Source organism: Bombus flavifrons, chromosome 16, assembly GCF_040668555.2.
Source record: "Bombus flavifrons isolate JBK064 chromosome 16, iyBomFlav1_principal, whole genome shotgun sequence".
NCBI lineage: Eukaryota > Metazoa > Arthropoda > Insecta > Hymenoptera > Apidae > Bombus > Bombus flavifrons.
The window spans coordinates 4,690,406-4,704,309 of record NC_138457.1 but is presented as its reverse complement, the minus strand read 5'-3'; the positions used below and the strand labels follow the sequence as shown (position 1 = coordinate 4,704,309).

Sequence of the window (13,904 nt, the reverse complement as noted above, 5' to 3'; positions counted from 1 at the left end):
TTCGTTTCTTCTTTTCGGTCGAAACTCGCACTTCGAACTCGTTGCGCCACCAATTTATTATACGCAATTTATTTGTTCGTAGCGACGCTTGGAATTCACGACACTGCGCTTAGAGCGTGCCATAAAGTTGTTGCAACGTACGTAGGCTCGCTTGTCACGGCTGGCTCGCGCCGCTAATCGCTTCGCCGGCTTCTAATTGAGAACCGACAATGTGCGATCAGCTCGCCTCCAGTGTACGTGTATCGTCGTCGAATTATCGTGGCAATGTATCAGATGTATCTTATGCTTGACGGCGCGTCGCTCGAAGGAGGAGACGATTAGATGCTGATTTCCAAATTGTCGCGAAAGTCGCCAACGTGTTGCAGAAGTTGCGCCTGTTTGCACCGACAACGTTTCCTCGATGCGTTATCGAAAGTACATCGATGAACTGATACGTTGTCGCGATGATTCGACGACGATGAAACCTTGCGTATACCTGTAGTTCATCGATAATCGTGTTGGTACACGTTTAGAGATCGCCTTTCGCTGTTGACACGAACGAAACCTAACGACCGGGGAATGCAAACTTTGCATCGTCGATATTTTCGTTCGATCGTGCACAGATTTCTGTCGTAATATCCTACATCGTTGAGTTGGTCTTTACGTCAGCTACTACCAAGTGAATTCAAAGATGCCTAGAACATTTAAAAAACCATCGACGACCTTTGCAAGACCTCGAAGATAACGTCAACCAAGCCATCTGTGGGTATCGTCATATTCATCCCATTGAACTGCACAACATTCCTCTCTGACATTTTTTCCTGTCTTTCACAGTAGCAGACACATTTACATCTTCCGTTCTACCTGGCTCAGCCTACATATGAACGTAAAGGAAAGTTTACCGGTCGCTGTAGAATCATCGGGCGCTTTCCCAGCTGAAACCTGCACGAGCGAACGATATCGCGATCGCGATTGTTGTTCTGGTTCGGCGTTTCGCCACGAATTTTGTCGCGGACACTCGCACGACCGTTTACGAAATCTCGAAAGATTGTTGGCGATCGAACGAAATTTACGAGACGCGATTTCTCCGCGGTATCGAAGACCAGTTTCGATTCGCCTGTTAGTATTATCAAGGGCGACGCGCTAAGCGTGAAATTCCCTCATCGGCCAACCGCATCGATATTACGTAGGAAACGCAGCCTGCGTGATAACGCACCATGCACCGAGCTCGCTTACAAATTCAAATGGATCGTTGGTTGGCGCGCTCGATCCTCCGTATTTTTGTTGAGAATTTTGGATCTTAATAGCTGAAATAATGGCATAGGAAGACTAAATTTACGCTTAGAATTTATATTAGAATAGTTATATATTTATTTGATGAACGATTTCAAAGATATTCATCGATACACATTTGCAGGGCGAACGTACGTTAACCCTTTGCACTGCGAATTTTATATCAATTTCGTTGTCAGCAGCTTTTAAGTGTTTTATTTAAAATTTACTTTAACCAAGAAATAAGACAATTTAAATAAATAAAGGAAGAAAGAAATTCACTTAAATACCAGTTTTATACTATTGTTGTATTTTGTAATTTTTAAGTGTATCATATATCTGGAAACAATTTCCAATCCTGCTTTTCTTTCGCACGTTTCACGAAAATAAGTGGACACGAAAGAATGTCGAGTGAGATTCGATAAAGGAGCTCCTGAGATAAAAATTAATGTCGAGACACACTCGACATAGGAGTGCAAAGGGTTAACAAGCAGTTTCGACGAAAATTTTTATCCTTTCCTCTTGTGTATTCGACGTTATAAGTCACTTTTTTGCACACAGAGCAACCGCACGCAAGTTGACTAAATAGATTCCCAGTCTTAACTCTAATCCGGTCATAAACTCTGTCAAATATTATTAGGTGTGTTGAGAATTTTGGATCTTAATAGCCGAAATAATGGTATAGGAACGCTAAATTTACACTTAGAATTAACATTAGAATAATTATATATTTATTCGATGGATGATTTCAAAGATATTCATCGATACACACTTGCACGCGTCTCATCTTCTTCCATACCACGCTGTTAACTGAACAGTTTACATTCATTTGTCTTCCAGACACACATACTTTCACACAATGATATTCACATCCAAGTATCACTACTACGCAGCTAACCTAGTCTAGCAAATAAAATTATACATATCTCAATAATTTTAATATCTTGCTCCGGTCGATTCTATCGGTGACAGGACGCGCGATCGACTTTTCAATCGATCGACGATGGCAAGAAAGGAAAATTCATGGTAAATTTGTAGTAATACGATTGTACAAGACGTGTATAGAGGATGTTTGATCGTGAGATTTATTAAATGTTATTGCTTGTTGTTGAAAGCGTCGAATATATTTAACACATTTACATCATGGCTCTACTTAAGGGGGTATTCTAGTCTAGAGGCATGAATTTCGGGCGGTTTTTGAAGCTCTGTACAAACGAAACAAAAGATATTTTTACTATCCATTTTTTTATCATTTGTTTATTGATATTTTAAGATTACATAAATAATTAACCGAAAGAAAAAGTCAAAATTCACAAAGTTATGAGCTGGCAAAGTGGGTGGTCCAAAAAAGAAGGGTGCCCTGGCGTGCATGATTTCAACCCTTCTGGTCATCTGAAACAAAAAAGCCTAACGGATTCCTAATTAGTATAGATGCCGCTAAAGCATGAACCTTGGAAAAGTGAAAAAAAATTTTTTTCACAAAATGGAAAAAATTATTTATTTAAAAAAAAAAAGAAATTAGATCATATCATTTCTCGTGGAATTCTTTAAAATGGTCAATACAATAAACTGATATAGGCGAGATGCTGAGAAACGGGTCAAACGTGATCTCTCACATCTGAAGAATACTTGACGACTGAAATAAAAAGCAATCGCAGCGAGCGGATTAATTCGCGCTTCGATGCAAATGGGTTAAAATAATAAATTAGTATACAGGCTATATTCGCTGAGTCGCTCGTATAGTGCATAAATCGCAAAGTAAGATCGCTAATTAATACTCGGTAGATGCTCGCTAGATACTCGTCGATAACACAGTAGATAACTCCTGATAACTCTTAGATAACTCGTCGATACTGAACTCTTTTCGATTACGTCAGTTTATTTATACTGGTCGGCGGAGAGTCGAAAAATTCAAATTCGTCTTCGTTCGATTGTTGCACGTAGCGGCGACATTGTTTTGCTCGGAGTTTATTTATTCTTAGAAAGTAAAATTGATCATTTCTTTGAAATCAAGGTAATTAAAACGTTTATTTGAAACCGTGTTTACAGTGTTTGAAGTGAAAGGTAAGTGAAGTTAAAGAAGCTAATATTGTGCGAAAACTTATCTAACTATGTCTTTATATTTACCTAATTATGTTTCTATAACGATATTAAGACAATTTAAATTGTAAACAAAGTCGGCAGTTGAACAAACGTTGGGGATCTTCCCAAACATTTTTAAAAGGAAGACCCCGACGTTTTTTCATCTTCGACGGATATAAATGTAGCGACTCAGAGAAGTCAGTAATGAGAATATTTATCGTTCGTTAATCGAGTAAGAACGATAAATACCGTTCGTTTATTGAATAAGAAGAATAATAATTACCGTTCGTCTATCGAATAATATTAATCAATTACCGTTCGTCAACCGAATAATTACCATTCGAAGAGTTAGTTATTATTTTGTGTATCGAAGAGTTAGTTATCATTTTGTCAACCGAAGAATTATCATTGTGTCAACCGAACAATTATCATTGTGTCAACCGAAGAATCATCATCTTGTCAACCGAAGAATCATCATTTTGTCAACCGAAGAATCATCATTTTGTCAACCGAAGAATCATCATTTTGTCAACCGAAGGATCATCATTCTTTCAACCGAAGAATTACCATTTTGTCAACCGAAGAATTACCATTTTGTCAACCGAAGAATTACCATTTTGTCAACCTAAGAATTACCATTTTGTCAACCGAAGAATTACCATTTTGTCAACCGAAGAACTTTATATCCGTCAATCTGTCAGTCAATTGACAATATCGAAATCGGGTAAGATTTGAATAAATCATTACACATTGTAAATTTACTTTCGAACAACTTTAATCCTCTCCCGTGCCAGTATTCCCGCACATAGCAGTTTAACCAAAAGTGGAGCTTATTGCCAGTTGCATTAAACGTCAGTTAACGCTACCTTCTCGTCGACAACTAAATAGAACGTAACACTTACATTACATGTATCCTAACGATCTTGATACTCCGACGCAAAACAACAACATCGTTTGAATTGTCCTCTACTCATGTGCCGCTACAGTTCGATGCTCGTAAATCTGGTATCAGAAACGCTTTAATTTCGAGTTATCACACGGCGGCCATTGCAACCGGAGACTTTATCGAAGAATAACGCGAAGCCTGGTCACTCAGTGAACCCATAGTCGAACGAGACTTAAGCCCAGTAAATCGTTAAATCTCTGGCGCGCGGTAAAAAATGGTAAAGAACGAAGATCGTTGGTGGCCAAGTATGCCAGGTTGACGAAGACCGCGAATGGGTGCTCGTAAATCAATTAACGAGCGAGTCGAGGTGTCTGTCGGGTCAAGATCGCGTTAATTAAATTCCACCAGCCTGATACGTTAATTCCTAGAGCTGACATCGAATCGGGACACTGGTTGGGCTTCGTAAGCACGGATTGCCAGCGATATTCGTCACTGGCGCGTCTCTCGTTCGAGGAATCGATCGACTCAAGGACGCAAGTAAGAACAAGCGACTGCAAGACGCACACGTGTCGCAGCAACACCTTCGATTATCGAACGTGCCATGGTTCGTCACTCTGACGAACGTGTACTTGGCTGTGGCGCGAATTTTTGCATCGTTAACGTGCACGTGAGTACGTGAAACAAGTAACCAATTCATAGTATCTCGAGGAATGAGTTTACTATCGCAGGACAGAAAGGGATAAGTTTGTGTTAAGGTATAGAGAAGATTTGGAAGAACAAATAGTTTAAAGTCTGTTTACAAATTATTCAGCTCTACATGTACGTTACTCTCTGAAGAGTACAGAGACAATCTACTCGTTAGCTCCTTTCTTTTCTTCTGACGATTCTAATCACTTCTAACGCCTTTTAAACAACTTCTGACCGCTTTTAATCGCTTTTGTCTCAATTGAGACCTGGACGTCCTTTGACGCTCGCTTTCACACGTACAGTATAAATGTCATCTACTTAACAGTTTGGCCAAATCGATGATTGTAGTGAGACATTTCAATAGAACAAGATACACAACGATTTTGATAATCCGATTATATTCGTCGTTTTCCATTGTAAATTGACTTTCATTCTCACGTACGCAAGTGTCACGCGATGAGAACGTCTCGTAGTAATTTTGTATTTCTACGTGTTTGACAATTCTCAGTCATAGGAGGCGAACGAGTGTCTCGAACGTGGCTTTCGATAGCGTGACATTTTCGGAAATCCTTTCGCTGAAAAAATTCTTTATGGAACTTTGAGAACTTGGGCTTGTTCGTTTCAATGGTCGTTCGCGTTCCTTACGCAATACCCGGTCTTCCATGTTCTCAGCTTCGTGACTGATGTCAGACTTGGCCCGTCAGCAGAATGTGCAATTACGTAAGTAAATGGTATTTCAGACCGAGTCGATCTTCCGTTTGCTTCTTCTTATAAATAAGTTCGGGCGATCAGTTTTGCGGTTATTTAACGCTTGATGAGTTGTCACATGGAAAGCGGTGTAGGTTTATTTTTTTGGAAAAATTCACACGTACCTTGACAATTTACGGTTCAAGTGTTGGAATATTTTTGTTCGCTCTCATCGTTCGAAATTACGATAATAAATGGAATAAATGAAACAGACGCAGTTTGAGTGCATTTTCCTCAGTTTCGAAATGTTCAAGCGTTCGAGTTTCCATCGACCGAAAAGTCCTGACAAGGTCTACTTAGCTCGACCACGTCCCTGCGATGTGTTTAAGTAAACGTGAATTCATTACACAAATAGTATTTTCGACGATTAATTAGACCAATATCTGTTTTCAAGGACGCGAACAGACTTACAAGCTACTTTCGAAATTAGTGAGTAGCATTCGTTAAACTTTAATCGCCGAAAATCTACGTTCTATGCTTCAATCTACTTTCGTTTATAAATAAGAGCGGGAAAACCAAAACACTGTTACTAAATTTCAATATCACCTGTTTTCGATTATTGGCGCTCGACTGTTTCGACAGACTATACAGATTACGGGAAATGGACTTGCGTCGCTTTCAAAATAAACCATTCTGCAATGTCATTTATTATCGAAATTTCAGTCGATTGAAACGGAAGAATATTCTAAGATTTAGATCGCAAATGAAATTAGGAATAGAAAGTTGACATCTTCCTCGCCTGGTTTGCACCAATTTTAGGATAAAACAGATAGATAAATTCATATCGCTGTTTCTTGTTTCTTTTATTACCGACATATTTAACGTAGCAACTGATTTTTCTATCTTTTTGTAACAGCAGGCTAATGCTCGTAAATTGGTAAATAAGTGAAATTCTGCAATGCCATTTATTATGGAAATTTCAGTGGATTAAAACGGAAGAATATTCTAAGATTTAGATCGCAAATGAAATTAGGAATAGAAAGTTGACATCTTCCTCGCCTGGTTTGCACCAATTTTAGGATAAAACAGATAGATAAATTCATATCGCTGTTTCTTGTTTCTTTTATTACCGACATATTTAACGTAGCAACTGACTTTTCCCTTTCTTTGTAACAGCAGGCTAATGCTCGTAAATTGGTAAATAAGTAAAACAAACAGATAAGCAAGGACGTAGAGTTGTTGGGTTTGTAAACGATTATCATCATCGGGTCGTTAACGCAATTTGTTCCATCGAAACGGGGAAAGAATGGGGCTAGGTAGTCAGGTGCCAACTGGCAAATCTCGTCGGGCTCCCTTCCGGCTTTCAAAATCCGCTCTACTTTCAGGTAACGGGCCCGGATTTGACCGCGATTAAAGAGGCTGATCGTGTTGCTTTAAGATGCACTCAGTGTTTTCCCAAATCTACCATTTACCCATAGTTTCCATGAATCGAAACAATAGAGAGATTAAGGTGCACCTTGAGTCTCGGCACTTTTGTAACTTTCCAATCTCGTCGCATCTTCAACGCGGTAAATGTTTCACGTACGCCAAAAATAGCTAACAAAAGTATTCGTACATTTTGCGTAACATATTGTCAAGAGCGTAAAACATTTTCATATTTCGTTGCCACTGTTATCAAACTATTGTATTGGCAAGATTTAAATTCAGTTTGAAGATATGCGTGCAAGTTGCAAGATGTTTGCTGTAAATTTATATGCAGACTGAGTCACCTGAAAGTTTCAGCTGAAATATTTTCAATAATTATTTATCGTTAATTGTATGGAAAGTGTTTCAGGTGAAAGTTGAATGGCTTCAGAAGGGACACGTTTTGACGTTGGATAAAGATCACGCAAAGTACAGTCTTTAAATATATTGATCGATGAAACTCGAGATTTTCAACAGAAAATGATCAAGCGACTTAGATCGAAAAATTATTGGTTCGGTAGATATTTTGATTTTTAGTTTGTAAAATTTATCGTACGAAAGGCAAGAGGAACAAATGTAAAATTAATGTCTCGCGTCTTTCCTCGTCGATTCCATTGAAAAAAGGGAATGTACCCTCCGCGTGACCTTTACGGGCACACCTATACAACTAACGTCGTTACGTGGAAACGTGCCCCCCTTGAAGCCATTCAACATTTATCCGAAACATTGTCCCATGATAAATGATAGCATTGGAAATATTTCGGTCAACGACTCTTAGATGACACAGCCTGTATAGTAAAAAATTAGTATACAGTACGAATAGACTCGCGTTAAGCATGTAATTTTAAAATTTTAAAAACGACCCTACTGAATATCGAGACGTCTTAATGTCATCGTAGATGATCGCTCGTTAAAACACTTGGCGATTTCTGCAAAATATACAGAGTGTCGTGTAGCATCGGGATGAATTCTATAAATGTGAAAAGTGTCGGGAAATGTATCGTCGAGTTACTAGATATTTAATCTAACGTGTTAGGTGTGTTGCAGGAAACATTTTGGAATTTCATTAGTATCGTAATGATATTCAACTATCAATCGTGGTAAAAAGGTAAAATAGTAAAACATCAACATTGGTAAAATGTGAAACGTGTCGGGAAATGTATAGACGAGTTACTATTATAGATATTTAGTGCAACGTGTTAAGTATGTTGCAGGAAACATTTTGGAATTTCATTAATATCGTAATAAAAAGATATTCAACTATCAATCGTGATAAAATGGTAAAAAGGTAAAATGGTAAAACATCAATATCGGTAAAATGCGAAACGTGTCGGGAAATGTAAAGACGAGTTACTAGATATTTAGTGCAACGTGTTAAGTGTGTTGCAGGGAACATTTTGGAATTTTATTAGTATCGTAATAATATTCAACTAACAATCGTGGTAAAAAGGTAAAATAGTAACATCAATATTGGTAAAATGTGAAACCTGTCGGGAAATGTATAGACGAGTTACTATTATAGATATTTAGTGCAACGTGTTAAGTATGTTGCAGGAAACATTTTGGAATTTCATTAATATCGCAATAAAAAGATATTCAACTATCAATCGTGATAAAATGGTAAAAAGGTAAAATGGTAAAACATCAATATCGGTCAAATGCGAAACGTGTCGGGAAATATACAGACGAGTTACTAGATATTTAGTACAACGTGTTAGGTATGTTGCAGGAAACATTTTGGAATTTCATTAATATCGTAATAAAAAGATATTCAATTATCAATCGTGGTAAAATGGTAAAGTGGTAACGTCGATATTGGTAAAATGCGAAATGTGTCGGGAAATGTATAGACAAGTTACTAGATATTTAGTGCAACGTGTTAAGTGTGTTGCAGGGAACATTTTGGAATTTTATTAGTATCGTAATAATATTCAACTATCAATCGTGGTAAAATGGTAAAATGGTAAAACATCAACATTGGTAAAATGTGAAAAGTGTCGGGAAATGTATCGACGAGTTACTAGATATTTAATCTAACGTGTTAGGTGTGTTGCAGGAAACATTTTGGAATTTCATTAATATCGTAATGACATTCAACCAATAAGAAATAAAATAAATAAAAAGAAAATGAACGTATGTCCTATTCGACTTTGTTTTCGAATCATAGGAAATTTCAAGATGCAGTAATTTGCTCGTTAACAACGTGGAAATACCTTTCGAAAGAATTGAATAGGCCTCTCAGGAAATTAGGATAATACCCTGAGGAATGAAAAGGGTAAGACGGTTGATGGTAAAACGTCTCCAGGTTTGTGCTCGGATGTAAGGAGGTCGTTTTCGACACGTTCTGAGAAAGTATGCGGTTATACAGTCAGTCACGAAAGTATTCGATTTTTAAACAAGTAAGAAAGTCGTACAAGCTGATGTTTGCTATCTCCGTTCCTATCAATTTCAATTTCCTCTAAATATCTTTTACGCGTTATTCGATGAACTAGTCTTTTTAGCTAAAAAAACTCAAATCGTTCGATCCAATTGTTTGATATAATTTTTGAAAAATTATTAGTTTTAAAGGCTGTACGAATGCCTTTGTGACACGACTGTAGCTCCTTGAAGAAGAAACTGTAACTGGAAAACAAGGTCAAATTAGACGTTGCGTTTACAGGAACTTTTTCAATTGTTTCCTTCTGGAAAATCTATCGCCAAGGCGGGTCCCCAAGAGACTACGAAACACCTGTGTATGTAGCTGTGCATGTACATATTTGTACTAAACGTGTCCAGTAACTCGTTTATACATTTCGCCACTCGTTTCACATTTTACCGATATAACCATGATTGATAGTTGAATGTCATTACGATACTAGTAAAATTCCAAAATGTTTCCTCCCACACTCCTAACACGTTATACTAAATATCTAGTAACTCGTCTGTACATTTCCCGACAGGTTTCACATTTTACCAATATTGATGTTACTACTTTACCATTTTACCACGATTGATTGTTGAGTATCATTACGATATTAATGAAATTCCAAAATGTTTCCTGCAACACACCCAATACGTTGTACTAAATATCTAGTAACTCGTCTGTACATTTCCCGACACGTTTCGCATTTTTCCAATATTGATGTTTTACCATTTTACCACGATTGATATTTGAATATCTTTTTATTACGATACTAATGAAATTCGTACAACGAATGTTTCGTACAACGCATGCAACATGTTCGTAAAAGATGTGCACAAATGTACGAATATTTTGACGAACCGCTATATTTAGCAAGGTTTTACATTTACCTTGGAAGATCGAGATGCAACGATCGTTTAAAACCTACCGGTCCCACATGCGGAGAAAGCTGGTCGCGCAGGACATTTGAACGGTGTATTCGCCACGATTACCACATAGGGGTTGGTCGTGTGAGGCCGAGGGAAATGGAAGGACCGAATAGGAGGAGAGCTACGTGACGCAGACGTCACATTAGATTTGGAGAGCAAACGTGCGTGCTCACAAACGTATCTGGCGATAATCTCGCCCTCTGTCTCTCTTTTCAACCCTCTCCACCCTTTGCTTTTCGGCGACCGCGGCCTCAGATACCGCTGCAGATAATCTCGATCTACGCCAAACACCGCGACCGGGCTGAACCCTTGCTCTGCCGGATAATATAGATAGCATTCAACGAATCGTGTTTCTCCTTCTCGCGCTTCGCTCCACCGTGTCCCTTTGATTTCGTCCTCGTTTCCAGACCTGTTCGTCTTCCTCCATCCGTGTCCGTTTGTTCCCTCGATGAAACGAACGTCCCATAGCGATGCACGTGGCTATACCGGAAGCCTGTTTCCTCCGCGTTTAACAAATTAACGAATTTCAATTTCCACAAATCCAGCGCAAGCTTCGGGGTTAGAAAAGAAGAAGAAGAAGAAGAAGAAGAAGAAAAAGAAACGTCCACGCGTAAGTTGGAGAAGCGCTAGCGAAGAGAAGAAGAAAAAGAAAGGCAGAGTAGAAAAAAGAATGAAACGAGGAGAAAAAAAAAAGTACAGGAATACGTTGCATCGAGGGTGCATCTACGCTACGAATCTGCCGGTTCACGGACGGTGCACCGGCCTCCTCTATATAATTATTCTCGATGCAGGATACACATATCTTTATAAGGAAGGGCTCGCGTGCACGGCTCAGTATCCAACACGGTATCTTTATAGCTTATTGCAACGCTTTGGGCAATTTCGTGATCGACGGGAGGGGTGGAAGCGCGGCGCGATAACAGGATGCAACTCCCGGCTCCACGGACGTTTTCTTTTCGCGGATATCTAGCCGCCAAACGAGCCGGGCACCGAGCCTTTTTCGTACCTCCACGACGTTCCTAGCGATGGCTTCTCTTAGATAGCTCTCTCTCCCTTTCTCTCTTTCTCTCTATTCGACTATCTCCGCAAATCCAATCCGCTTTAACGCAGATTACGATCCAAAAGTAAGGCGAGGGATCGATTCGTTAACGAAGACGGCGCGGCTGACGGTTTCCGCTTAGGAGGAAATTGCGAGCATAAGTCGATGATATTCAAACGATCCTGCAGGCACGTAATAATATCGAATATCGTTTGCTTGCAGATGCCGATCACGGAGCCGTGATACCTCGACCATGCAGGTGCATTCAGCCCGATTCGGGGACACCTGAGCCGCAACGGTGAGTCTCTCGTCCTCCTCTTTTGCTTTCGCTTATCTATACCGCCGCGTCGAATCCAGTTTAATCGAGGCGACACGCGCTGCTTTATGCTAATGCGGTGTGCTAGCGCGCAACTCGCGCCGTAACGTTTCCCTCGCCTAGAAGAAGGAAAAGTGTCGAATAATCGTGCACGGTGATTGGTGTCGTCACACAGCAATTAGTCGGTTTGACAATCGCACGGCAAGACACGCAGCTCGCCTCAAGCTTGCTTCCTGCTCGCTTCTAATTACCGCGCGCGTGGCTGAGCGTTTTTCAAATTGACCAGCCATGGTCAAGCTTATTTCCGCATTTCCGCTAGCCTAACCGAGTCGTTCGTGTCTACGCTGCATTTCGTTACCGCGCTAAGCTCTTGGAAAACCTGACGAAATTTTGCGACGCGGTACGGTCTCCATCGTTGCTCCAGTCCCGTGTTATTCCAACCTTAACACAAGTTTCTTTGTGGAAATTTTAACACGAAGAGAATGGAAGCGTAAATATCGCGGAAGCAGTTAATCGAATTTTCAACCGATTGAGTAATTAACGGAACCCAAGTAGATCTACGATGTTATTAGGTCGTCCGAAAAGTGTCTTTCGTTTTATACGCAATTAATGGACGCACATTTTTCGTTTTAAATTATTTTATCGAATTACGTATGATCCATTTTGTTCTATGAAAATAAAGATCACAATGTTCGATAGATTAGGTTTCATGTTTGTATAAATATGCATCGTTGCAAAAGACGCGTATGTAGAAGAAAGACACTTTTCGGACAACCTAATACATCGTCAAAATTTTTCTACAATTTTGTTATGTGGTTAACGAATACTAACAGAACTTTTCCTGTTCTCCGTACGACTGAGGTTTTACCGCGCTTATCGGAGCTTTTGCTACGTTATACCTTTCCAGTTACACGTTTAAGAGGGTGTCCTGAATTAGAATGTTCTAAAACAGCGTCTTTTTGTGATTTTTTTAGAAGGGAAAGAAAGAAACGAAGCTATTGAACTTTGAGGTATGGTTCTATATATATTTAACGAATACAAAAGAATTTTTTTTAAAGTAAAAAAGAAAATTATAACAGATTTCTAAGTCTGTTTCATGGGCTGCAGCCTTCGATCGGCGTGAAAGATTCAGCTCGTAATTTTTGACCGAAACGAAAAACCAAAGAAGGATTAAATTATTATATATTTTTCTTCTCGATGAACTAAAAAAGTTCGTCAGAAAGATTATTTAAATAATTGTTATAGCACCTTGAAGTTTATTCTTTCTTTTTATAAAACACATTTTTTCTTTAAATCCGCCAAAATTTTAATTTCACACTATTTTCTGCCTTTTTTTAGTTCATCCAGAAGGAAAATATATAATAATTTAATCCTTTTTTGGTTTTTCGTTTCAATCAAGAATTACGAAGTGGATCTTTCACGCAGATCGAAAGCTGCAGCCCATGAAACAGACTTAGAAATCTGTTATAATTTTCTTTTGTACTTTAAAAAAATTTTTTTGTATTCGTTAAATATATATGAAACCATACCTGAAAATTCAATAACTTCATTTCTAAAAAAAAACCACAAAAGGACGCCGTTTTAGAACATTCTAATTCAGAACACCCCTTTAAGAGATTTTTCAAAGTTTCCCAAATTTAAGAGTCCGCTTGCAAATCCCCGAAGAGTTAAATCGTTGCGAAATTTACTATTCTCTGCTTGTTCCGATACATCAGATACATCGCTTGCTATTGAAATTATGAAACGAAACGGATCCGGTCCGAAGAGAAACTGTTGGCTTAACCTTAAAACATACAGCGTATTTTGTAGTTAAAGTAACACCGTGTGATTTCTTTTTACCACGACCCGAACAAAAAGCACGAAAGAGAGAGGAGAAAGGAAAGAAAACTGGAATCCGGTGAAAGGTTGGTCGCGAGGAACGCGTTATCCCGTGACAGGATCGCGAAATCCTGCGTGCAGGAGCTTTTACAGCAAGGACGACGCATTGTCTCAGGTATTGTGGAGAATGGAAGTGGGCGGCTCCACTTTTCTCCGGTTAAAACTGAAGTATCCCGAGATGTGCACCCCCGCTGTGAAGAATCCTGCTTAATCCTTGCCAACAAAAAGAGTTGGCGCCGATATAACGAGAGCCGCGTAATACAAGCGCATTGTTGCTAATCTGT

General features: G+C 39.0%; 1 protein-coding gene across 2 annotated transcripts in view; it reads left to right on the top strand.

Moving 5' to 3' along the window:
* The window catches only part of LOC138188154 (GATA-binding factor C), a 173,364-nt gene that overhangs the window by 30,730 nt on the left and 128,730 nt on the right, over positions 1–13,904 (top strand). For both annotated transcript variants that reach the window (XM_069129672.1, XM_069129670.1), the window contains exon 2: positions 11,649–11,724. The gene's annotated coding sequence lies outside the window, so the exon portion shown is untranslated. The remainder of the gene's footprint in view (positions 1–11,648; positions 11,725–13,904) is intronic.